Source organism: Anser brachyrhynchus (assembly GCF_964034855.1).
Source record: "Anser brachyrhynchus genome assembly, chromosome: 3".
In the NCBI taxonomy this organism is placed as follows: Eukaryota; Metazoa; Chordata; class Aves; order Anseriformes; family Anatidae; genus Anser; species Anser brachyrhynchus.
Window position 1 is genome coordinate 58,409,723 of NC_137696.1, and position 27,160 is coordinate 58,436,882.

Here is a 27,160-nt window from a genome sequence, read left to right on the forward strand (position 1 = left end):
ACTTGGAATCTCACTTAATATGAATGAAGTCATTTCATATAATTCATCACTAAAAATTCTAGAGGGCTACTTTTGCTTCCTTTCATGACACTCTACAATTTCTTTTTTTTTTCTTTTTTTTTCTTTTTTTTTCTTTTGTTATCACTATTTGTACTCCTGGGAAAAATAATTTGACATTTGTGTCAAGAAGTGAATATGGAACAATTTGACAGATCTCTCTGGGAAGATCAGAGAAGCTCCATTACACAAAGAAAACAGAGATAAGACAAAGAACAGAGTTACTGAATGAAGAAAAAGAAAAGATAGGTGCTAATTACCCTGCAATTTCTTAGTACTATGCTTCATTTAATATCTGAAAAGTAAAGCTATGTACTGATCCACATAACTTGTTAAGTCAAGTGAAGTTTTTTTCCAGATCTGATTAGTTTAATGAGCATGTAATTTCATTCAGAGCTCCATCTACCTAATAAAGGGCAAAATGATGATTATTCATCTACTGCTTAGAAGAGAAATCATGGTAAGTGGCAGAATTCCATGATTTTTTACCTTTCATGAAGGGGTCATGTGAGGAATGATTTTCCTTGTTCAGGACAGCTTTTGGGATTCTCCTAACTAATTGCTGTTTCAATATCCTTGATGGACTAATTTCATTTTTTTTTTCTGTGCCTGTGCCCATTAAATTTTGAAAGTGGCTATTGCCTCACCTTGGAAAACAGTATCTTGATTACAGAAAGTTCCTTCAAAAAGTTTGGGGAAATCAGTTGATGTCTGCAGTGAGTCACAGAGCTGCATAGGGAATAGGTTCTAGTGGTTTTAAATTATCAACATCACAGAGTTTACAGTGGCATTTGACATCCTGCTCAGCCTACTAGATACGGTAGAGATGCTGATCTGAAGGCAGTGTACCTGAAGCCCATCAAAACTAGCTGTCAGGGTATGCACTGCAGACATTCAGTAGCTAGAAAACCTAATTGAAATGAACTGTTCAATGAGAACATTTTTCTGCCTGAGCTCTGAGAGGCAGACAGACCCCATATAGAAGAGTTTCCAAGAGAACAGCATAGAGATACATGCATAGCAGATGTGACTCAACGTGTCCGCTGTAAGAAAGGTGCCATTTAGCTCTGACTATGAAATCAATTCCTTCTATTAGCAGCCTTACCAGAAAGCTGGCTTCCCTCTCCTGAAGACAAATGTTCTCAACAGTTCAGTAGTCCCTGCAGCAGACCAAGGAGACCAAAGAGTTAAAAAGTGGAAAAAAAAAAAAGGCAGAAATGTACTGGCTGCTTTTAGTGTGACCAGTGTTGCCTTAATTATTGCCAAATAAACACAAGGAAAAAGAGATAGCTGAGTTTAGGTGTACAATTTAGCTGTGTGTCTTGCCAGAGACAGTTCCCAAATGCACACTTGCAAGCAAAGACTTATAGAACTTTTACCATCTCTTTCCAAAGATCTTCTAACGAAGATGGGTGAAAAAATATCTGCGGCTTTTTGCTTTTTCGTCTTCCTCCTTCTGTACTTTTTCATAACTTCACCTTCACAGAAGTTAGAAATTAAAAAGGACCTTCACTGCTATTCCTACTTTTCATCAAATCTCATTCTATATATACAGAAATTCATCCACATAAAGAAATCCATACAAGTTAAAAAAAAAAAAAAAGAGAGAGAGAAAGAAGAGAGAAGGAAAGTATATGACATGTATGCCTTAACCACATATAGTTAAGAGAACAAATGCTTCTCTAAACTAAAATAGATCTATACTGTTAATCATAGCATAATAAAATCAATCATTTTCAAATGAAGCATTACTCATGATACAATGTATCATGATTTTAACACATAGAAATAATTTACCTCTTTGTAACTAAATGTTCACTTTTAGCAATTGAAGAAATCAACAGACACTTATTCACTACCAGTAATGGGAGCAAAACATACCCTCCAACACAAGGTTACGTAAAATAATGGAGCTCTGTAACCAGATCAAAGGTTGACTCTGACTACTGGAAAGCTTGGTTGTGCTACTAAACATTTTCTGGAGAAATATTTTAGATCTTTCAGTTTCAAAAAGCAGCTTAGATTTTGAGAAATAAACTTATTTAAATATTATTTTTAAGGGAAAAGAAAAAAAGAAAAAGAAAAAAAAAAAGCTAAAATTAAAAATCTGCAGTCTTGTCCCTTAGCTGCATGAAAAAGAGCAGAGATTAAAAATATGGATGCCTAGAGAGCAGAGAAGAGGAAAAGGATAATTGTATATTCACTGCTGTACTCATTGTCACACAAAATGAGATAGTGGGGAAAATATAAAATGTAAGTCAGGGGTACATCCCAAATGATGTGTAGAACCATAGAATGAGCTTCTTCCACTTAATTTTAGCCTTGTGAAAGTTAAGCACTAAAGCCTATGTCTCTTCATTAATGATAGAAGTAGTCTGAATAGTCATTAATGAAGAGACACAGGCATATTGAAAAGAACATTTATCCTACGTGACTGTGATCCCATTATGGGATGAATTTGCTCTCTAAGGAATCTGACTTTTTCTTGTTGTTGTTGTTAAATGGGATTGGCTAGAGGAACAGCTGAAATTGTAACTAAATGAATGGTTCACGTAAGATACCTATTTTTTATAGAGTCAGATGAAAGATGCCCCACTCACACCTGAAACAGCAGCTTTCAAACAAAAAAAAATAAGCAAAAATAAGCAAAATAAACAAATAATTGAAAATGAAAAACTGAGTTGTTATGGTCTATCAGTCTCTCCAGATTAGTAACATCTCTTTTATCAAGTAGATATTCGTTTTACAATATAAAAAGAGAAGAGAAATATCTTGTCTTTGAAAATTGAATATTATCATTCAAAATTGGTCAATAATAAAAGTATTAACTAAATAACCTATTTCACAAACATAATTAGATTTTTTGATATAGAACCATTCATAGTAAAAAGATTTTAAATTTAATGGAATTAATATAACTAAATAAGATGGGCAGATTTGTCTCAGAAAATAAGCTCTGTAAAAATATAATAATCATTTAGTATTTAGTTACTTCAGAGAGACTGTGAATATACACACACAAATTACTTCTATTGTACTGCATTAGATATCAGTGTGTGCTGAATATTCAATTCCTGTTTAGGATTGACTGAGAACAAGTAACTGGTATAGCTGACTGAGCTCTCTATTCAAACTAAGTGCTGCAGTTTTATGGTGAGTCCACTTGGGATTTACACATGTAAATAAAAATAAATTCAACAAACTTTCACAAGGATACAAGTCTGTTTCAGAGTCCTGTGATGCTGAGCTGTGATCATTTTATGTAGGTTTACCGTTTGGTTTTATCCAGATTCCATTCTAAACAGGACCTTGTATCACATTCAACACTATCTGAATGCCTTACATGCTTCTTAATTCTTCTTATTATTATTTTTATTGTTTTTTTTTCTTCCATTTTTTTCATTCAGATAGTATTAACAATTTATTCTTTTTCATATGGAATTTCATCAAATCATATTAGTTAACTCATTTTTTTTCTGTCTTTTATATGGAAAAGCTTGATAGTACTAGTAAAATAATTGGAAAACAGCTGAAATGAATCTTGAGAGGTTTCCTCCTCTGTGTCCTGTTTCAGAACAGGATAAACAACAAGCAAAGCAGGTGTTTATTTCATGCAGCACACCAAAATAAGGAAAGAAGGAAAGCAATGACAGGACCAAAAAAAAAATGCTGTCCTAATCAAATTACTGTAATTTTTAACAAATTAATTAATATAGCCTAATGTTAAACTTATAATTTTCCATTGATAATTTTACATGTGTTGCTGCTGGTGGCTTGCAGATTGGATCCAGTCTTTGAATTTTTCTCCAAGCAAATTCAGGAAATCAAATTGTGGCAGCTTATACTTTACCTGTGCCTAAACAAGCTGCTGCTGCCACCCCTTCCCTTTAAAAAGGTGAAAATGAACCTGTAAATGATGCCATGCTTGCACAGCAATGGCCAGCATGGAGTAGAAGGTGTCAGCAAAACAAGATCACTGTCTGAGGTGCAATTAAGAAAAACTGATAAGTTGAGGACTTTATTTATTAATTCAACAGTCAGCAGAAAGTTGATGTTCTCCTTAACTGGTATCATGTTTGATGAAATCTTTCTGAGTTTTTGGTTATAAAAAATGAATGGGAATTTTCCATAAGTATATATTGTTGCCATTTCTGATTCTTAACCTCACATTTTTGTCACCAGTGAAATATTCTGGAGTTCCTCTCTTGCCTAGATCACGCAATATCTGCAAAGTCTTTGATAATAATGCTTACACTTGCTTCATAAGGGAATTTGTATATATGTATATGTATTTACAGTTCTGTAAGTGTTAATGTCTAGAGTCCATGGCTTACCAGTGTTTACTTCATCACAGATATGCATGGAATAAGTGTCTGAGAATGTGAAGTTCTCCATAAGCATTATTGGAACATAAGGACTATGGATTTGCTGACAAAGAGGACCTGACAAACAGTTTTCCACAACAAACAAACAAACAAACAAACAAACAACAACAACAACAAAAGAACAGGGCAAATCCAGTAGTATTTCACCCCTGACAAGCTTTAAATCCAATCTTACTTTAAATTCTTAAATAGTCAATCATTTGCTGGGTTGGCTCTACTAAGCTTTATTTCAGAGCTATGCTGGAGAAATGCTGGAGGGAAAGGATGGACCACCCAGATGGACCTTGACAGGCTTAAGAGGTGGGCCTGTGCAAACCTCATAAAGTTCAAAAAGGCCAAGTGCAAGGTCCTGCATCGGGGCAATCCCAAGCACAAATACAGGCTGGGTGGAGAATGGATTGAGAGCAGCCCTGATGGGAAGGACTTGGGGTTGTTGGTAGATGAGAAGCTCAACATGAACCAGCAATGTGTACTTGCAGCCCAGAAAGCCAACGGCATCCTGGGCTGTGCCAAAAGAAGTGTGGCCAGCAGGTCAAGGGTGGGTGACTGTGTCCCTCTACTCTGCTCTTGCAACCCCACCTCGAGTACTACATTCAGTTCTGGGGCCCCCAGCATAAGGACATGGACCTGTTAGAATGAGTCCAGAGGAAGGCCACAAAGATGATCAAAGGGCTGGAACAGCTCTCCTACACAGACAGGCTGAGAAAGCTGGTATTGTTCAGCCTGGAGAAGAAAAGGCTTTGGGCAGACCTCATTGCAGCCTTCCAGTACCTAGAGGGGGGCCTACGGGAAAGCAGCAAAGAGACTCTGTGTCAGAAATTGTAGGGATAGGACAAGGAGTAAACTACAAAAGGGTTGATTTAGATTACATGTAAGGAAGAATTTTTTTACTCAGAGGGTGGTGAGGCACTGGACCAGGTTAGCCAAAGAAGTTGTGGATGCCCCATCCCTGGAATTGTTTAAGGCCAACTTGCATGGGGCTCTGAGCAACCTGGTGTAGCGGAACGTGTTCCTGACTATGTCAGGGGAGTTGTAAATAAATGGTCTTTAAGGTCCCTTCCAACTCAAGCTGTTTTATGTTTCTGTGATTCTATAAGACCTGATATACAGATCAGGGCAACCAGGCATCACAATTAACTTTACACCAGAGAGAATTACAGTGAATGTTCAGCACATCAGTTCTAAACACAATTCCATAATACTTCCTGTGGCTTGGGGTCTGATTATTTTTCCAGTTTTAATACTAAATCTGTCAAAAGGTAGAAGTTACAAGCACCAAATCTAGTCAAACAGAAACACTTATTTTGAGGAGAACTTAGCTGAAGAAATAAAAATTAATAATAAGACTTCTCAGGAACATGAGAAGGAATGAGCTAATCAGGGTCAGTAATCAAAATGCAAGAGGAGAACTCAAGAAAGATAACAGCAAAAAAGCTACATAGATCTTTGCAAAAATGTTCTTTTTGGAGGAGAGCAGAAATGCTTTCTACATTTGCATATCCCATTTTACGTGTAAATAGAAGAGGTTTCAAAACTAATGCAATAATCAAGATTAGATGATATTCAGACAAGACTTTTTTAAAAAATAAAGCACACTATTTCTGAACAGCTGATGGGGACTTGCAATCAGCACGTGCTGGATTTGGTGCAAGGTGCATCTATTGTTAACTGGATTTTAAAAGTATTCCTGTGAACTGGAAAAGTTATTTTTTCAGAGTTTGAGCTATTTTTGCAAACAATTCCTTCTCCCCTTTTAAGCACTTTGACTGAAAATAGAAACAACTTTTTGTTGGTTCATTAGTTATTTTCCCAATAATTCAATGGGATAATATATGATATCTTTATTTATTACGATGCATATGCACACAAAATAAAAATAATTGTAATTATGCAAAGGAAAATAAGCATAAAATTAAGTTATAGTTTATTTATTATAACCCGATAGGAGACAGTGTAAAATAGTGATCAAGTATAAGTAGGCATTAGGTGGAAAGAAAGAGAATATAGAGAAGGAAAGTGAGTTGCTCAAAGCAAAGCAGAAATTACAAATCCAGCGATCTTAGAGCCCAGTGTTTCTAATCTCCTGGTCTAATTCCTAGTCACTCTTGCACTGAGAGTCACTATTCTCATTTCAGAGAGATTTGGGTTAAGTGTCTGTCTGCCCCCTGGAGTTAAAAATAAAAAATGTTTCAAAAACCTCCTATATCCAATAAAATTACTGAAGCCATTAAATCTGAAGAGGAAAAAGAAAAATGTGCAGTGTTAGGATTAACTCTAGAACAAAAGTAATACAGTAGAAACAATCTATCTGACAATAATTAATGTCTCTCATCTTTGAAATCATTAAGCAGGGAAATTAGAGGGAATTCAAATGAAGTGATTGATTGGATTGGCCCTGTTTATATACTGCATAAATGGAAGGTGGTTTTTTGCTTGTTTGTTTGTTTGTTTGTTTTCATGCATAAGCTGTGACCACTGTCTACTGTAATTCCAGTGTTTTCCTCAGGTTTTTATTGGTTTATATGAGCATCTACCAGCTCAGTCCCACAGTCATGACTATAGAAAACATTCTTTTCCCCCTTAACTTCTGACCAGCAAAGTTTTGTTACTCCAAAACACTCCTGAACCCTGCAGAATACATCCTTCATTGCTTCAATGGACAATTTGTAAGTTGAAGCTACCTAGTCCCCTTTATTGTCTGTTGTTGTTACCTACTACACCGGCAAATTCCTTGCAAGTAATCTATGAAGCTTGGTCTACAACTGGGTTTTTAAGCCCCTGGCAGGTGTGATTTGAGAATTATGTTTTTACAATTTTAGAGTATCATGGTATTTTGGCTAGGTGTCCTGAGGTAAGAATGCATAACAACATACATGCATATAAGAACTCACAGTTATTCAGAAGTAAACAAAATTCTGATTTAATCCACTGTTAGGCATATTCATTAAGTTTATTTTTTTGAGTTTCCCAAAAGCCTGAAGTAAGGAGGTACTATGGCAAGAACAAATTAAATCAGAACATTGTAAGTTCTGACCCTTTCTTCATTAGGAGACTGATTTTTAACCTGCTTACATTTTAAGTCATATTTCTTCACCATTTGATCAATTGAAACAGTTAGAAAATAATGTATTTTGTGCAAATAAACGGAATAGAGAAACAGCTTTTTTTAATTCTTTCGCTGATAAATAGCTGTTATATTGCCACATTTGTTTAGATTTTTCTAGGAAAACCTGTCCTAGTACCAGAGTACAGAGTTACCATTTCAGTTTTTCTCCATGAAGATACTGACAGCATCTATTGAACGTTTTTGAACTAGGAGTTAGCAGAGGCTGCTGCTGGGGTTTTCTCTTTCTCTTCCTCTACAGATCTCTGCTCTCCAACCAAGCTGACATCACCAGAGAGCTGGCACATGTCCCAGGTTCTTTTCATTCTGTGCTGGAGGAGTAAAGAGAGGGCTGCGTTGGGGGCCCTGAGATCTGCTCCTCCCCACTGAGACCCATCCCAGCACAATCACTCTTCCTAAGATCCCTCTGAATTTAAACACTGAATCTCTGATCTGCTCCAACACTTTGCAAAGCAGAAGGGAAAGCAGAGGAAAAATGAGACCTCTCCCATCTCTCCCTGTGATGATGCAGAAGCCATGGAAGTAGTGTTAATGTGGAAATGGTGAGACTTTAATATAGTAGTACTAATAATTTGATATCATTTGGTGTGTACATTTAGACACAGAGTTCTGTCATGGTCTGTCACTGATATTTACAAGATCTATGTACAACTTTACTGAACTACATACAATGGTGTTTATTCTGCCTTTTAAAATAGTCTTACCTGTTTATTGGAAGGATACAGAATAACACGAAGTTGCATTTCTTCCTGTATCTGCACCCTATTTATCTGTGATTTGGTGATTTCCAACTGTACATCACAAGGGAAGACAAATACCAGAACTGAACTGAGGAGAGAAATATTAAAATAAATGTTTCTTCTAAATTTAGCTTTAAAAAAAAATCAAACTCAATATTGATGTGAAGTCTGCTCCTTGAACTTTCCTTCCTCTGCCTCCCTTTTCTTCTATTTTGTTATTGATAAAATACAGAACAATAGAAAGAATCTCTATTAGTTTTGGTTTCCAAAGCAGAAAAATGTTAAAGGAATATAAAATATCAAGAAAGTAAGTGAAATTCAAACAGTTATTTTTATAAAAAGAATTTTGCAGGAAAACTCCAAAGAATGCTGTTCACATTTATAATTTTCATTATGTAGATGGTACCCTTGAAATCTAGAACAGACAAGAAACATGCTTAAGAAAACATTATGGGACTAAGATAAGAACCGAGGTTTCCTGACACTGAAAATCCACCTTCTTTTTGCATATCCACCGGTCTTCACCTGCATTAGCCTGAGGGATTATACAGGCAACCAGGTCATCAAGGAGCCAATGCATACAAAGTGGTGCCCAGCGACAGGACAAGGAGCAATGAGTACAAACTGAACAACAAGAAATTCTGTCTAAGCATGTGAAAAAAGTTTTTGCTACTGTGATGGTAGTCAAACAGAGGCACAGACAGGTAGCTAATATTGGCTGTGAAGTTTCCATCCTTGGAGATATTCAAATCTAGACTGGATACAACCCTGAACAACCTGGTGTAGGTGATCCTGCTTGAGCAGAGGATTGAACTGGACAATCTGCAGAGGAACCTTCATACCTCAGGTATTCTGTAATTCTTTGTAAAAGAAACCACTTAATAAACATAGCTCATTTGAAGAAAATGATTATGGAAAGTGATTGTGATGATCTCTGGTGATTTAGGCATTTACTTTAATGAGGCAACAACTTTTGACAATTTGTGTCAAATTGTCAGAGGAAAGATGAAAGGTTGGTGTATAGAAGAGGCAAGGCTCAATTAATAGCTAAATCCCTGACTGAAGTCAGACCATATTACCCTAGAGGACAAATACAGACATGCATATAAAAAGTACATCACAGCAAACCATTCCCAGTGAGTAACATTTAAGTGGGGCAGAATCTGAGCCTGCCAGGCTGCTCAGAAGCTTGGTTTGATGAGGGGAAAGGAAAAAAGAGACGTTACCTTATCTCTGCTACAAAGCAGGTTAAATAGTCATTTATATATACATATGATCAGCTTGGATTTTTATACAAGATATAAACCACTATATCTGACATCTCATGTGCTGAATATCAAACTCAAATAATGGGCTTCTGCTTCATATATGTGTGCTATGAAGACTATCTCATACCTTTGTCTCTGGTATGCGGTGGTTTTATGGCATTACCTTCCAGCAAAGGCAACACCACACAGCAGGACCTTGAGTTCAAGAAGTCCACTAAGAGGCATTCTCTGGAAGAGCACCTAGCACCCTCTTTCCTCATGTAAGCTGATTCTTCAAAGTCCCTGTTGTAAGTCATCTAACACAGTGAGGTGTTGAACACTAGAGATTATGTGACATTTCTCAGCTGAAATTTAGCTCCACAGTCACCAAAACCCCAAAACCTCTGTTTTGGAAACTCAGATCTTCTAGCCTGTTCCTCCTCTGAAGAAGCACCATTTGCTGATGTCAGTCACTGATGCGCCTGTGTGGGCTGAGGAAAATTTTTCCTGCGAAGAAGATAATGGTGGGTGGAAGACAAAAGTAAACACAAGCTATAGCGGTTCATACATTTCAACACAGGAATTTCAAAAATAGGATTCTAAATTTATTATCTTGTTCTTTTACATATGCAATATAAATACGTTATTTTTAGGAAAGAAATATACTTGCTTTAGAAAAGAAATATACGCAAATCTTTGCCTGAGATTGAAAACTTCCTCTCCTGTCCTACCTCCTGCCACTACTGAAATAATCAGTACTGCACTAAAAGCTCTGCAGTCCAGGAGCAGTATTTCTGTTGGTTATGTTGTATCACAAATGATACCTCTGTACTTACTCTATTTTCTTCATTTGGATTTAATTACATTGGGATTCAAGCAAAACACAGGCTGCAGCTTGCTCTCATGCATCGTTCCTCTGGTACACCAGCTCTGAAGAGCGAACAGGTGGGAAGAGAGATTAAAGTGATTTCATTCACTGAGGGTGGTAGGTAAAACATAACTATGTTACCAAGATGATGGTTGGAAAAGCTAGTACAAGTGTTTTGTCCTTAAGAGGCTGTTCCTTCTTGCAAATTTTAAGCAGTTTGAAAAGACTGATTTACTTTTACAGAAACTAAGCTGAAGCACATAGAGAAAGAACATCTCAGACTGCTGCTATTTCTAAAAAAACCTAAACTGTTGTTGTTGTTGTTTCACTTTTGTTGTTGTTGTTGTTTTAAGTTCAGAGGCACAAACATATCTACAATTCCAGCTAAATGAATGACAGAGCTATTCCTTAGTAAATTCACCTTTGGCTTGATAAAAAAAGGCATATTTCTAGTCCGTCCAGAATGAAAGTTCACCTCTTCTGATTAATAAATCATATATATTCTGAACAAAATATTCTCTCTTTCCATGTCTGGAATAGAACTTATTAACAGACAAGAGCTGATTAAAGCCTATGCATGTACAACATAAGAAATGCACAATAAATCATTTCAAAGCTGGATGCTATTAGAATGGATTGATTTCATGTAGAATAACTGAATGTAGAAAAATGATGAAATTTAGATGAAATGATGAAAATAGGATTCGATTATTATATTGCAGAGAGGACTGGGGTCACAGGCCAACTAGAAAAGAGCAAACTTCTCTTGATAGTGAGGTGAGATCTAAGGACAAACAAGGAGTGATTTACAAACCATCAGTTATACACAATAGCAGCCAAGAAAAGGAAGCAAACTGAAGACGAGCAAAATTTCCTGGAATTTCAGTAATGTAGAGTTCAGAAATAAATGTCAAGGGGTGAAATGTCTGAAATGGGCATAAAGCTGAAATAACTCAGAAGTGGAATGACTCTGAAATGGGCATAAAGCTAGTGAAAGGAGTTGTGCACAGTGAGGACTGATGGGTGTCTAGCAACATAGCAAAAACAAATGTGTAAAGCCTGACTCAGAGGGATTTCATACAAATCCGATTGTCTTTCCAATAAGTACAGTGGTATCTGGCTCAGACCCATGGGCAGCATGCTACCTATGAGCAGGTTTTACAGAACCACAGATGATGTAGGCCAGGCTTGCTGAAATTTGTTATCATAAAGAAAGAAAAGTCCAGAGGAGGTATAATAGGGAAAGCTGCAAGTGGGATGTCCTGTGAGTGGTGACTGAAGCAAGGCTTATGTAGATGGTTGCAGCTTGCTGACCTTTTGGGGCTAGAGCCTTACAGCCAAGAAGAAACAGAGGGAATGGGACAATGACTAAATATATTTGAATTACTTGAACACTAATGGAAGATTAAAAGAGAAGAAAAATTAAACAAATGAGGAAAAATGTCATTTTAATTTAACTAATTCTTTGTATGAAACAGAAGATAAAACAAATATCAATTATTCATAGGGAGCCACATCCATTGGGCTAGATTAAAAAAAAAAAAAAAACCTAATGAATATGGCTTTTACACATTTAAAATGTTTATTTAATGAAAATGAACCATGTGATGCATTAAGGGATGATTATTTAAAAATAGCATCATTTTATGATGCAGAAAAAAAGGCAGAATCTTAACAGTTGCTTTCATTTATATTTTATGTGCAAAAATCCCATCATAAAAAAATCATAAGAATCTCACTTTCACTAAATCAAAGTTACTCAAAGAAATGTTGCCTTCTCATTTCCTCTAAAACTTACTCTTTTATGCTAAGAAAGTGTTATCTACAGGTGAGAACACGGGGCTGCAAATTAAAACACAAGGCTGCTCCGTCACAAGACTACAGATTCACTCTGGCATTGGGACAGATTTTATGGCAAATTTACCTTAGCTTCTGCTGACTATTAGCAGAACTATGTGAGTGGATCTCCTGTGAAAAATAAATAAATAAATAAATAGACAGATAGATAAATGAAATTCTAACTTGCTATTTGTCTATAAAAGAGAGTTTCTGCTCCTGCTGTGACTCACAGATGGACGCAGCTCTGGAGCTTTGCAGTTGAACCTTTCCCAGTTAGTGGAGCTACAATGAAGATAGCCATATGAGCTAGATAATGGCCACATCTGCACCTCACCTTAGCAAGGTCCTTTGCAAAAATAAAATAATAATAATAATAATAAAAGTAATGATAATTTAAAACAGCCCTTAACTTCTCCAAATAGATCTGTCAACATTACTAAAACTTTTTTCAATCTTTATGCCACATCTCAGACAAAGTTGCTCTACCCTATTAAAATTTTCCCATTCTGACCCCAAATGAAACAATAATTTTATAGGAAGTTCAGTAAATGAGGCCTCTCTCTCCCGGCTTTGATGAATTCCAATGGAATTACTTATTCAATATGCATATATTTTACTTTATAAATAAATTGGTAATTAAACAGCAATTAAATGAACATACAAGGAATGATCACTATACTATGCCCACTCACGTACTTAGACTGTGATGTCCCTGTGATGCAGGGATTATGTTCTTTGTACAGCACATTGTAAGTTACTATGGATGCTTCCAGTGTTTAGGTCAGAATAAAGAACAGCATGTCTCTATTATTAGGTGATAATATTTTTCTAAGGTATCTAATACACTTAACATTTTTCCTCTATTTTGTGTGAAGTGTTTTTAAGTGAGGAGATGAGCATAGCGTACAATCATGGTCAGACACGCACCCTGCAAACTAAAAAGAAAAGTGACAAGTGCTCTCTCAACACTCACAAGTTTTTTGCTTGATCTTAGTGCTTATGACAAAGAAACAGAACTGAACTGATTTTCTGTGCACTCACTGGGATGTATTATCCATGGATCACATTTAAAGTGGAAATAATAATTTTAAAACAACTGTCATAACTGTGTGCATGTCTGCTGCCTGTAATGAATTCGGTGACGTGTACCCAGGGATACAATTTGCAAGAAGCATCAAAGATACGAGTAGTTCATGGTTCAAAAATAGCTGGTCTTAGACTTCAAATGGCTAAAAACCCTGACGTCACTGAGCAAAAAGAAACAAGATAAGAAAGCAGCTATACATAGAGATCTAACATTTATGCTTGACTAGAGTCAGTGAGGACGTAATAAAATTGGTTAGCTGATGAGAGACCCTACAGGAATTTTTCGCAAAAACAGGAAAACTGTGTTAAATTGACATTTACTCAGCAAGCCACCAACCAGAAGTGCTTGGGGCACCCCCTACACTGAAGGAAAATGCCAGAGCTGTATAATGAATAGACTTTGATGGATCCCACTGACGTCCCAAAGGCTGTTCTGTTTCTATTTTTTATTTCTTTCATCTGATGTTCATCCATAATTTGACAAACTATTTTTAAGTGTCTATTTCCTTGTAATTTATATATTCCAGGCTTACCAGACATATTCATTATCTTCACCCAATCACCAATCACTTTTTTGTTTTTGTTTAACTGACACCATAATCTGAAATCCAGTCAGTTTAGAAATATCTCATCACCTTAAAAATAGTGACAAACATATTCCTGCAGACAAGATCCCCCCAATTTTTGTGCTCTTAAAGTCATGTTCTACCATGATTTCCTTCTACTCACTGCATTATGCTCCGCTGACTGAAAGAGAAAGAGACATAATACATATATATAAACTATATAACTAAGAAAGGTTTTGCATAATTCTCCAAAATGTTTTTCTGGGCACAAAGAGACAGGTCAATGGCTGGTGTGAGTCAATGTGATGTATGTCCCACTAAACTAGGGTAGCTTATCTTGTTATCGAGAGAGTGACCCAGTCTTTTTCAGGATGAAGCTACAGTACTTTATTAAAACTCTTCCATGATAAAGCTCTTATGTCTCCCACCTCCAGTGAAGCACACATAGAAAAAAAAAATAAAAAAAAAATTGATGACCCAGACAAAATGCAGCAGTATTTGACTTCTGAGGTCCCTCACTGTCTTGTATTTTTGTGGATCATGCATTGGTAGTTACCTGGCATACTTCTGAATTTGATCAGGTCTCTGTTTAATTTGAAAAGTATTTTTATTAAATTTCTAAATCACTTGCTGTCTAACAATAACATTGGCAAGTCTAGTTATCTTTTATATACTCTGAAGAGAGCTGGGTTAAACCTAGTAAATTGCTAGTGACCTACTTAACACTTACAAAGGTCTTGTGTTACAGTCCACTGCTCCCTTACTACACTATGACTTAGAGTGCCTCCAGAAGGAATAGTTTCAAACCAAATATCACTCAGTCCAAGTCAAATCACAAGGCAGAAACTTGAAAACTCTGACTGCACCATTATCCCCCCCGAGGAAAAAGATGGCCTCTCAGACAACCAAGGCCCAGCATACCTGAAAATATTGCTGTGAGAAGTTTGAAGGGGGCTCAGAAATGCATATCAGTGAACATTCCTCAACAGCAAAGGTACACAGGGAGAATAAATCTCAAATGTAGATGATCAGTGATGAATGCATCACCATCATAAAGCTCTTTCTCTTTAGTGGGATAGGGGATTAGGGGAGAAAAGTTTTTGTGCAGCAAATGTTTTTTTTCCTGTATTGAAAGATGTGGCCAGCTGAAGAGAATAAAACATCTGGAAGATGCTATCTATGAGGAAAGATTTTCAAGTATTTAGACTGTTGTTTCAAAGAAGAAAGGAAAAAATTGTTTTCTGTGTTTGCTGTGAATAGCATAAGAAATGGGCTTAAATTGTAGCAGGAGAGATTTAGCTTTCTAATAGAATGAGTAGTCTATGGGAACTACAGCATCCCCATCATTTAAAGGATTACAAGAACAAATGTCTGTCAGGAGCAGTTTAAGTACAGGTGAGTTTGCTTTGGAGACAAGGAAAAAAACCAGGTGAGTTTCTGTAGCCTGATTTGTTATAATTCCACATGGCAAAAAGTCATTATCAAAAAACATCTCATTTCTCAGAACGAAAATTAGTTGATGGGTATCCCAAGTTAACATAGAGGTATAATCAATGTTTTCTACAGGTTTTTCTTCATTAAAGAGCAGACTGAACTAAGGAGCAGGGTTTATATCTCTGCATGTGCACTAGGGGCAGGATTCAGTTGCTCTTTCATCAATTTAGTGCCTTCTCAGCCATTCCACAATACCCTGCTTTTTGCCTAGTTGCTGCAAACAGAGAGGCATCTCTCTCTCATGGATCTGTGCCCTTCTGGATATGGACAGCATCTCATGGGGAACCGCGTCGCACCCTCGGTGTCTGAACTCTTGTGGTGATCAGCAGCCGCCTTTGGCATGGCCTGGCATCCTCCCAGCCTCTGGCCACCACATGAGATGTGGGTTTTCTTGAAGTCCTGTGTGAGATACCCTGGAGCCTGACAAGTTGTTTGCTTACAGCCAAAGAAATGAATTGAGCTCCTTGTGTTTAAAGCAAGAATGGAGATATAAAATGCTGCTTGATACCTACTGCGTGTAACACGTTTTGAGATCACGCTCTGTTAAAACGACCTCTGCAAACTCACAATAAATTGTACTTCAAAGAATGTGTAGCTTTGTTTTACAACAATAGGGGTATACTGGAGCAAACATAAGGTGCAAAGAAAATAATAAGAAAAAAACATCATCTACAATTTTGGGAGCAAACTAAATACATTATGAGCTGGTGTACTTATCAGTATTCGGAATCCTATTCTGTCTGCTAGTCAGAGGAGAGATGAGGAAAGGTGAGAGGGACTTAGTTTGAGACAAATATATGAAATTTTCTCTTTTTGTTGCAATAACATTTGAACTTATAGGTCTGCTAAGTACTAAGGTTAACACAGATTTGACCCACTAACATTAAATATTAATGTTTTATCTTTCTTTTGCATTTTAAATCAAGATTTAAAAATCTATTTGTTCCCAGAAACTATCCACAAAGACTGGAAAGCTTTTTTCTTTTTTTCTCTTTTTTAATAAAACTTTTTTTTTTTTTTAATTAACAGGGAAATCTTCAACATAATAGCTTTTGGATTCCCATAGTTTCCAAAATAAAAGCAGAGAAGCAGAGATCATTCACACTGAGCTCCCATTGACCTCATTTAGAATTCTTTATTAAGGTACTACTTATTAACAACAGGATATATAAAACTATGTTGATGTTTTTTCCATAATGACCTATCTGACAAAAAAGTGTGAAACAAATAAATATCTGAAAGTCCAGAAAAGAACAAACCTGAAGGCCTTTATTCATTTACATTTTCACTCTTTTATGAGTCAGAAGAAATAACAATTATGACTTAAGTACTTTGAAAATATAGACTCAAAAAATAAATTGTGACTCCTAGATTTCCTTTTTTCTACCTTCTTTTTCAAATGTTTTCCAGTCATCTCAGAAACTCTTCTGAAGCCTTCACAAACTTAAAACTTAGCGAGGAGCAGATTCTGAAAAACTAAAAAACTGATAATAAAAACCTGATCTTTTACTTTTTAAATAAATATACAATTTTAAATCAATAAAAGGCAACATTTCATGTCTGTGTCGTTCCATATCCAAATGTATTTTCCCAGTGACAGTGTGTTCACTTGAGAGGACAATATACACAATCCACCAGAAGTCCTTTTTTATAATAATAATAATAATAATAACAACAAAAACAACAACCTTGAGGAGGATCCTCTAGAATTTATCTGTGTAAGGAGGTTTCTGGGCCACTTTTAGTAGCAAAAGCTTCATTAAGCATGTCTCAGCATGGGTCCACAATTTCAAAGCTGAGTCATAGGTGCCCATTTTGTATTGTGTTTGTAAGACAGACATGGCTCCAAAGCACCGTTAGTCCTTCAGTATATGTTCACAATTCTCTCTTCCAGACATTCTATATCAAAGAGTGTAATAATAGCTCTGATTCCCAGCTGTTTCACATTTTTTGAGCTGGTATAATGTAGTCAATCCTACTACAGAAAGATCAACTAAAAACTACTTCTGCTGCACTGTGGAACAAGTTCATCCACTTTTCTACATTTGCATTTTCCAACATGAATTTTGAACCCTTGGAATCAAAATTATTCCTCTATTATTCCAGAGATTTATTTTTCTACGGATGTTGAAAATACAATGAAATCTCCAAATGTAAGGGAAAGTTGAGATCACTTGAAGCAAGGACAGAATTGTGTAGGTTAGAAGGTACCTCAAGAGCTCATCTAGTCCAACTTCTTATTCAAAGCAGGTCCAACAAAAACAGTTTTCATTCAACATATCTGAGTAATGGGCAGTTATTTGAAAGTGTCCAAGACACATCCATTCTACAAAAATATACCTCTTTAAAAGAGTGTGTTTATGAATAGCAAAGCGAGAACATATTTTAACTAGAAAGAAAAGGGTGATTTATTTTCTACAAGAGATTAATTTTGTGCTGGAATGATCCAATGTACTCTGCAGAAGGAACATGAAGACAACAAGCACAGGAAGTAATAATTGAAGATTAAAGCTTTCGTTACCTTGAGTAGGTTAGCATGCACTTGTGCAGGTTCCAGTAATACAATTATAATTACACTGCATAAAGGTGCAAGAGCTGAAGTACCATTTTATAGTTCTTATAGGCAGTTAGCCTTTTTTAATATCCTGTTTGAAGATTAAAGCTTGGATAATAACAAATAACTCGTTTCCTTCCTATCGTACACTGGTGAAAGCTTCACAATAAAGCTTCAATAATTAGAGAAATATGTAGATATCGTGGTGATGAACATGGTACAAAGAAATTAATATATTAGACAATTTGGTAAATTTCACTTTCCAAACCTCAGCAAAATCATGAATGTGCAAAGAGGAATTTCCTAAAGGAAGCTCACATTATTACAAGGTAACAGTTAGTGAGTAACTATAAAGTGCTGTTAAAGTCATGCATCCATCAGCGAACTGAATTTATGCTTCAGTAAAGCCCTAAAGACTTGCATTGTATTTTAAAGTCAGAGGAAAGACTCTCTTGTGGGTTTGCCCTGTCTTTTTGCAAGATCCCGTTTCTAAGCTGTGATTGTAGACAATGCTTAGATTTGGAATGTGAACATTCCTTTGTAATAGTAGACTGCTACATGGGAAAAGTTAACATAATAGTTTTTTAAATCAATCACAGAAAGAAAAAAACATCTGAATTGAGAACCATATTTCTAAAATTTAACCTTAGTTCCTTTGAAAATTCTGACTGCTGTGACTGAGGAGAAGAGCAAAGAGGGATTTGCTTTGTTACTTGAAGGATACATGACCATTTATGCATTTATATTTCTCCAAACACATAATAGGCTTTTTCTCCTTAGAGAGAATAAAGAAAAGGTTTGTTGCCCAATTGGAAAATCCTTTGAACAAACTAGTTTTACCAAATCTCTATGGTCTGGAGGATGTTCTGCTTCCTGAGTGATGCAGATGTGGTTTATAAACACCCTGGCATTTAGTACATATTAAAGCCCCATTGATGTAAAGTCCTGCATCTCACATGAAAGACCCTCCTACAGCAGTGAAGTCAAGGTCGGGCTTGACTGGGGGAAGCACTTTTGCTGAAAAAGTGCTGAGGGTGCTGGCAGACAGAGAGTTGAGCATGAGCCAGCAGTGTGTCCTGGCAGCAAAGAGACAGCCAACAACATCCCAAACTACGTGGCAAGGAGCACAACCAGAGATGGAGCAAAGTGATCATTCCCCTTTAGTCACCACTCATGGTACTATACCTAGAGTATCATGTTCAGTTTTGGACTCCCAAGGAAAGGAAATAAACTGGAGTGGAGTTAGTGGAGGGCCACCAGGATGGTCAGAGGCTGGAGCACTCACCCTGTGAGGAGGTGCTGAGGTACTAGGGTTGGTTCAGCCTAGGGCAGAGATGCCTTTTTTGGCACCTAACAGCAGCCCCTCAGCACCTATAGGGGAGGTCAGCAAGAAGATGGATCCACGCTCTTCAAAGAAAGGCATGGCAGGAGCATGAGAAATAACGGCCAGAGATAAGCCTGAGCAACTTATTTTGAGCACACAACTGACCCTGCCTTGAGCTGGAGGTTGTTCTAGACACCTCTTGATGTCTCTTCCAGCTTGATTTATCCTATGACCCTACCTGTTCCCAGAAAAAAGCCAAATAGTAGAGAGGATCACAACCCAACACGAGTCAACAATGTATTGCTGTTGCCAAAGCAGCAAATATCATCCTGGGATGTATAAAGAGGAGCAGATTTGCAAGACTAAAATAATCTTTCTGCTTTTACTATTGCTACTTCCTGAGCTGGAGCATGGTTTCAACTTCAGGCAAAACTACCAGCTTCTTGACCCTGCAAAATATCTGACTTTGAAGAACACATTCTGCAAAAGATAAAGATTAGGCACAGGGCAGTAAGAATGATCAGTGTTGTAGAAAACTGGCTACACAAAAGGACGTTAGGCTGTTTACTTAAGAAGGAAATGGAATGGTGGGGATGACTCCTGTCTTCAAATGCATATGAGACTCCTGCAGAAAAGAAACCAATAGTTTGCCCTCTTCTTGAATCGCGAGTAGGAATAACCTTAAATTCTAGCAATAGATTCAACAGCCACGTGTTCCCCCTTTTAAATATTGTTTAGCCATACCCTATTCTGCAGTATTTATAAAGCCTCATTTATTGCTTGTTTTCTCTTTATCTGTGTTCTCTTTCTGATATTGTCTATTCTGTTTGCTCCTCCAGACACTTGAGACAGTAACAATAACAATAAAAGCATTTATTTTACCCTAAAATACATGTATTGCGATGAGGGGGAAGAGGAAAAGGAGCCTGAAAAAGAGGAGAATTTAAGCTTTGTTTTTATTTATTTATTTATTTGTTTGTTTGTTTTGTTTTGTTTTTTCTTGGCAAGGAAAGTTATCATGCTGCTGTACCTTGGTACTGACAGAATATGCTTTAAGTAATTTCAAAAATGTCCAGAAAATTAATTAAGTCAAGATAAACACTTCTGTTATACATTACATAAAATCAAAAAACAACGAGGAGGAAGAAAAATAGCTGTGGATCATTAGAGGCATTATTCTTTCTTGAAAAATCAAGTGCAAGCACTGCAGATCCTAGGATCAGGATTACAGTCACTAAATAAAATCATGTACTTCAACAGGTTTGATCTAAAAAATGCTGATTTTATCACTTCCATCTGATGTGAAGTCAATCTTTATTGGATTTCACAAGAGCAGAAACATTCAATAGCTGCTTTTACTAGTCTAATGAACATTTAAGATCATTCTCAAACCAGATTTCTATTTCTAGATAGCAGAAGAGCTAGATAGAATGATTGTAGAGAAAAAAAAAAAAAAAAACTTGCTAAGTGGGCACTCTAAGAAAATATGGTAGATTTGTGCTGAATTTGTAATCTTACTTATCCTTCACTTCATGCAAAAACTTAGTGGACACCACTCTTGGACATAGTTTGTGTTCTTGGCAAAAGTCTTAATGAGTTTATTAATTGCTTTGCAGCCTTTAGTTAAAACTAGAAGGTGAGTTAAGAACAATAGAAACATAATCAACTGATGTCTTCCTTTTCAGTCATCTAAAAGAAAATAGGGAAAGAGTTAAGTTCTATTTCAGCAACATAATCTTTTTGAAGATGTGGTAGGAAGTATCCCTACAGAGAGCTCTCTAAAACAAGGAATATATCTTACTACCTTGATCAGTTACAATGGGGAACAGAGTGGATAATTCTATGAATTTTTGATTTTTCTAAGGCTAGAAAATACATTTTGATCCTTGGACATCTAACACAGTGCCCAGAGCTAACACAATCTGAGTTGTATGCATCCTTATGAAAACAAAACAAAACAAAACAAACAAACAAAAAAACACCTCTGGAAATATTTTATCATATGAAAGTGGGATATAACTAAGATTTAAGTTAATAAATAGTATAAAACCTAAATAAAAATAAGGAACATCATTTTGCAGAAAGGACTAAGAAACACAAATTTCATACGCATTGCATAAAGTGGAAAAGATAGAAAAAGAAAAAAATAATAGAACAATTAGTCATTTTACACTATTACCGTAAAGTTTTTTAAATCACTTTCTATATGGAATCCCTATTCTGCAATGGTTAATGCGGATTTTTATATAAATTGTATTTTGTACACTGTATATTATTCAAATAGCATTGCTCAGAGAAAGAATCATAGTTTTTCATTGAAGGACGTGCTGTATCAAGACAGAAAAAGTGATGAACCTCTTCATGGTACCCATATTTCAGTACCTATAAAGAAAATGGTCATAAAAGACAAATGCCTTCTCCTCCATGACAGGGGATGGGGGGTGGAGAGAAGTAAATCGTAGAATACCATGAGCTGGAAGGGACCCACAAGGATTCTCAAGTCCAACTTCTGGCTCCATACAGGCACACCCAAAAATCAGACTATGTGTTTGACAGCATTATCCAAACACTTCTTGTACTTGGTGGGCTCGGTGCTGTGACCAGTGCCCTGGGGAGCCTGTCCCAGTGCCCGACCACCCTCTGGGTGCAGAACCTTTCCCTAACACCCAGCCTGACCCTCCCCTGTCCCAGCTCCATGCCGTTCCCTCGGGTCCTGTCGCTGTCCCCAGAGAGCAGAGCTCAGCGCCTGCCCCTCCGCTCCCCTCGTGAGGGAGCTGCAGGCCGCCATGAGGCCTCCCCTCAGCCTGCTCTGCTCTGGGCTGAACAACCTAAGGCGACCTCTGCTATGTGTTGAATGAAAATCTGTCAGTTAAGCCTCAAGTCAAACCTTCAGCTGCTACTAAGGATTCGTTCAATCTTTATTTAAAAAAAAAAAGGCTGCCACACCCTCTTGTCTAGAACCAGGACAAAACCTCAGATTTTTGTATGACCCAAGTGAGCCCATATTGATCTTAATCAGTGTACTGGATGAGGTACATGGTGAGGTTTTGGTAGTGGGGGTTTGCAGGGGTGTCGTCTGTGAGAAGAGTCTAGAAGCTGCCCCATGTTAGATAAGGGCCAGCTCCAGTTGGCTCCAAAGGGACCTGCCACTGGCCAGAGCTGAGCCAGGGAGAGATGCTGGGTGGGCCCCTGGGAGAGCAGATTGAAGAAAGGGGGAAAAAATCCTCCTGCATAACAGCAGCTGGGAGAGAGGAGAACCAGCCCTACAGACCCCAAGGTCTGTGCAGCAGGAGGGCAGGAGGTGCTCCAGGCACACAGCAGCAGTTCCCCTGCGGCCTGTGGAGAGGCCCCTGGTGGAGCAGGCTGTCCCCCTGCAGCCCATGGGTCCCACACGGAGCAGATCTCCACGCTGCAGCCCGTGGAGGAGCCCCCGGTGGAGCAGGTGGATGTGGCCTGGAGGAGGCTGCGGCCCGTGGAGAGCCCCCGCAGGAGCAGGCCCCGGGCCGGAGCTGCAGCCCGTGGAGAGGAGCCCACGCAGGAGCAGGGGGTCTGGGGGGAGCTGCCGCCCGTGGGGGACCCGTGCTGAAGCAGTTTGCTCCTGGGGGATGGACCCCATGGTATGGAGCCGTGTGGGAGCAGTTCCTGAAGAGCTGCTGCCTGTGGGCAGCCCACACAGGATCAGTTCAGGAAGGACGTCATCCCGTGGGAGGGACCCCACATGGAGCAGGGGTAGAGGGTGACCGTGAAGGAGCAGAGGAGACAAAGCATTAGGGACTACCACAACCCCCATTCGTCATTCCCCTGTGCTGCTCAGGGGGAGGAGGTAGAAAAAGGGGGATGGGGGAAAGGTGTTTTTAGTTTGATTTTAGTTTCTTACTGCTCTAGCTTGTTAGTAATAGGTAATAAATTACATTAATATCCCTATACTGAGTCTGTTTTGCCTGTGATGATAATTGTTGAGTGATCTCCCTGTCCTTATTTCAACCCTTGAGTCCTTTTTATCGTATTTTCTCCCCCTTTCCCTCTGAGAAGTGGGAGAGCAAGAGTGGTTGTGGTTGTAGCGGAGCTCAGCTGCCCAGCTGGTTAAAATCACCACAATCAGATATGTCCAGGATAGAAGTCAGGGTTAGGTGGAACCAGATCCATCTTTTTTAGTTATTTTTTTCACAGAGCTTCCACCTGAGTTCTACCTAAAGGGAAATTATACACCTGTGGGGCTTTTCCTCTCTCCATATGGACCTGCCAATTTCCACCGTGCTGCCTGCATTGGGAAAGGGATCTGTCTTTACTCAAAACTGAGGAAAACTGCTCCCATTCACTTTCTGACTCCTCTGAATTTCCCAAGCTTTACCAGTCATTACCACAAACCACTGAAATCATTCCCTTGGAACCCAAATGGCCTACTTTCCGACACAAAAGCTAAGGCATCTCTGAGGTCACAGCTAGGTGTACCGATAAGCCAAGGCGAGAAAAAGAAACGTCTGCACTACCACTGAGTTCCTGGAGAAAAAGGACTTTGTCCCTCAGGGTTGCAGATCCTGTGCTACAGAGGAAGTTCTCCCACTGCAATCCTGGCAGACGGCAGCAGAGAAGATCCAGGGGCAGGAGACAGTCGCTGGCCAGGCAACCAGGAGAGGCTCCAAAAGAAAAGCTGGATGTGGTGTTGGGCACCTCAGTCTTGACCTCCTCTGTTTTGTCATCTTCTGCTCAGAGGGCCATGTCTTTGAGTGTCTTATTCATTGGCATTTTCTGCTAGATAGATAGGCAACAGTTAATCACCATCTGACCCACACTGCTTACTGGGCCAGTGAGTTTGTGGCAGCTTGTTTTGCTTACTGACCAGATGAATTTGCAAACACTTCTTAGGCAAATGAGCACACAGGCAGTTTTAGCAGTAATTTTCTGTGCATTTTTTTTTTTTTTTTTACTTTAAAACCTGCTCTACAATTAACTGTACAAGTAAAATGTCATTGCTTACAAATTTGCTGTTGTCAACAGCAAGAAGGCAAAAAGCCCTACCAGCTTTATATACCTATTACTTCTGCAGATGAACTCTAAGGTGGGTTTTTTGCCCCTTAACACTGGGCATTTGTAGAGTTTCTGTCTAATCTTCAGCCAGGCAAATTGGAGGGCCAGGGAAGAATGTCACAACACATACCACAAACTGATCTTTGAAAAATACCAGTCCAGAGGGGGGAAAAAAAAAAAAAAAGTGCATACTGGTGCATTATGATAAAGCCCTAAATTCCCATTTACTTCTTTGTAAGGAATGAGAGAAAAATAGTTTTTTTTTCTTTTTTCTTTTTTTCCCTAATTGATCTAACTTGTGGTGAATAAAAATTGCACAACTGCATCTGAATGTTTTCTTTAATTCTAATTTGTAATGAATCCCTTTATGCTTCCTACGTTGTCATCTGTCTCAACAACATTAAATTTCAATTTGTTGACATCTGGTCCAGTCTAAATCCAATCAAAGATGTTTGACATTGCAGAGCTGTACACAACAAGCTCCAGACAAACAGCAGAGGTTGGGCAGAATTTCTCAGACACTGCAACAGAACTCCCTCGTACTCAATTCACAATGAAAAATAATGTGATAATCAAGTATTAGAAGAGAAGAATCAATAATTAAAAAGGGAAATCAGAGGTCTGGTTCTTTCTACTTTTTAGAACTTTTTTATAATTGTGAATTATAATAATTCCACTGAGGTCAGCAGAATCTGGTGGAGGAAAAAAAAATTTACATTTTATCACTTCGAACAAAAGTTGGTTGATTTTTAATATTGTTATGAATATTCTTTATTATTCACAAATGCATCATTCTAGTCCTCTTGTAAAACAGATATAAATAAGCTTTTTGTAGCCAAACTTTTCTATCTGAAATGTTGTCTTATGTAATGGATAAAACTTTCCTCAGGAAATCTGAAGCAGAGTCAGTAAAGCAAGTCAGAAACAGAAGGTTTCAAAGTAGGAAATGATCTCATGTCTTACAGATTGTCTTCTTTCTTACTAAAAATCCAAAATAGATTAGCTGAGTAATTTTTAAACCTTTAAGTCATTAAAATGAATGAAACATTTTCCAGAGTTACTGGGGAGGGAGAAGAGCTCTTTTCCACTATCGGAAGTTATTTTGTTCGTTAATGTCTGATTGAAGCTTTGTAAGGGCTTAAAGGTATGTAAATTTTTGGAGCCTTTATGAAATAGTGTTTAGACTCTAGAAATGGGAGACAGAAACATAAAGGGAGTGGAGATTTATAATGAGCAAAAATGAGGGTGGAAGTCAAGCACCCCTGCATTGTAATCTTGGCTCTGAAACATTCTGAAGTGAGCTTTCAGCTAGCTACAAGTTCTTACTTCTGATTTTTCATTTGTGAAATGTAAATAGATTATAGGTTTATGAGAATTAGTGTGATTGTACAGTGCTTTAAAACTCATAAAGTGAATTTAAGCAGAGGACATATCCATTAAAGAATGGAACGGGAAAGGTAATTGCACAGGCAAGATCTAGGAAGGGGAGGATTTAGGTGGCATTAATGTTTTCATTTCTTCCAGTGCAGAGCTCCTGAGGAAAAGCTGTCTATTTTAATTTCAGTAAGGTAATTGTACCCTCCTGACCCTGCAAACCCTTTCAGATTATCCATGTCCACATCAACCAGAGCACCATCCAGCAGGATTTCTGGTCCCTTGTAGTATCTCCTGGATTACATTTTGCAAGAGAATCTGCCTGCCTACACTGCATTGTAGGCTTTCCCCAGGCGGTTACAGAGGTTTAATAGGCAACATCCAAGACATCTGCAGTGAGAGCTGTTCTCTTGAATAACACAGTCTTTACAGTGTAATTTCATATGCAGTTTGAGCTCAATTGTCATCATTCCCAAACTAGTGGCTGCAGTACTTCACTGAAATATCCTTTTCATTATGTGAGTTTACATTAGTCCGCAATATAGATAATGCTTTTTTGGGGAGTGGGGTTTGTGTCTGTTTGTTTGTTTGTTTAATTGAAGATTGCTGTGCCAAATTATTAGCTCTGAAAATGTAAAGATCCCCCTGAATGAAATGATAGTAATAAGAATATCAGTGTAGTGCTAAATACAATCAAGAGGAAGAGTTGTGTCTTTGCAAAGGCCAGTGGCATTTATCAATATGTTGTAAAAAGTATGAATGCATACCATCCTCTGCTGGAACTGGCTGTGACTGGCAGAAAACCATCAGTCCTTTTAGCAAATAGATCAACTCACAAAATGAAGTTCATGATTTTACTCCAGCACCCCAAAATGTGCTGAAAGACCCAGCTTTAGCCCAGAGGATGATACAAGCTCAGCAGCAGCTAATCTAACCTATGAACAACACCTACAGCAACAGCTAGGTGAAAGCTGTGGAGGGTGCATGAGGAGAGAAACATGATGGTGAGCACCTACAACACTGTTAGCAATCTGATGGGTAACTTTGAGCTAGCGTACAACTATTTCTGCAGAAAAGAAACACGCAGGATGAAAATGTGACCAAATCAGAAAATATCAGTATATATATGCAGAAAAGTGCTGTTCTCTACCCAATGCCACAAAGAGATGCTGCACGTCAAAGCCCCATGGCAACCATGTACACTACGGGCCTATTAAGTGCAGCTGCTCTTCACTGACCTCAGTTTCTAAAACAGAAATAAATAAAGAAATAAAAAAGCAACACAGACATACCTAGCAAGAAGAGCTCCACATGAAGATCCTAGGTGTAGCAACCTATGTGAAGTGATTTTGTGGGCTCTAAGCAGCTGCAGATACCATCTGGCAGAAGGCCTGTGTCAGGACCAGAGCCTCTATTTGGTCTATTTTTCACTGTAAGAAGTGCACGTATGATTCAGTGTCACGAACCTCCCTAC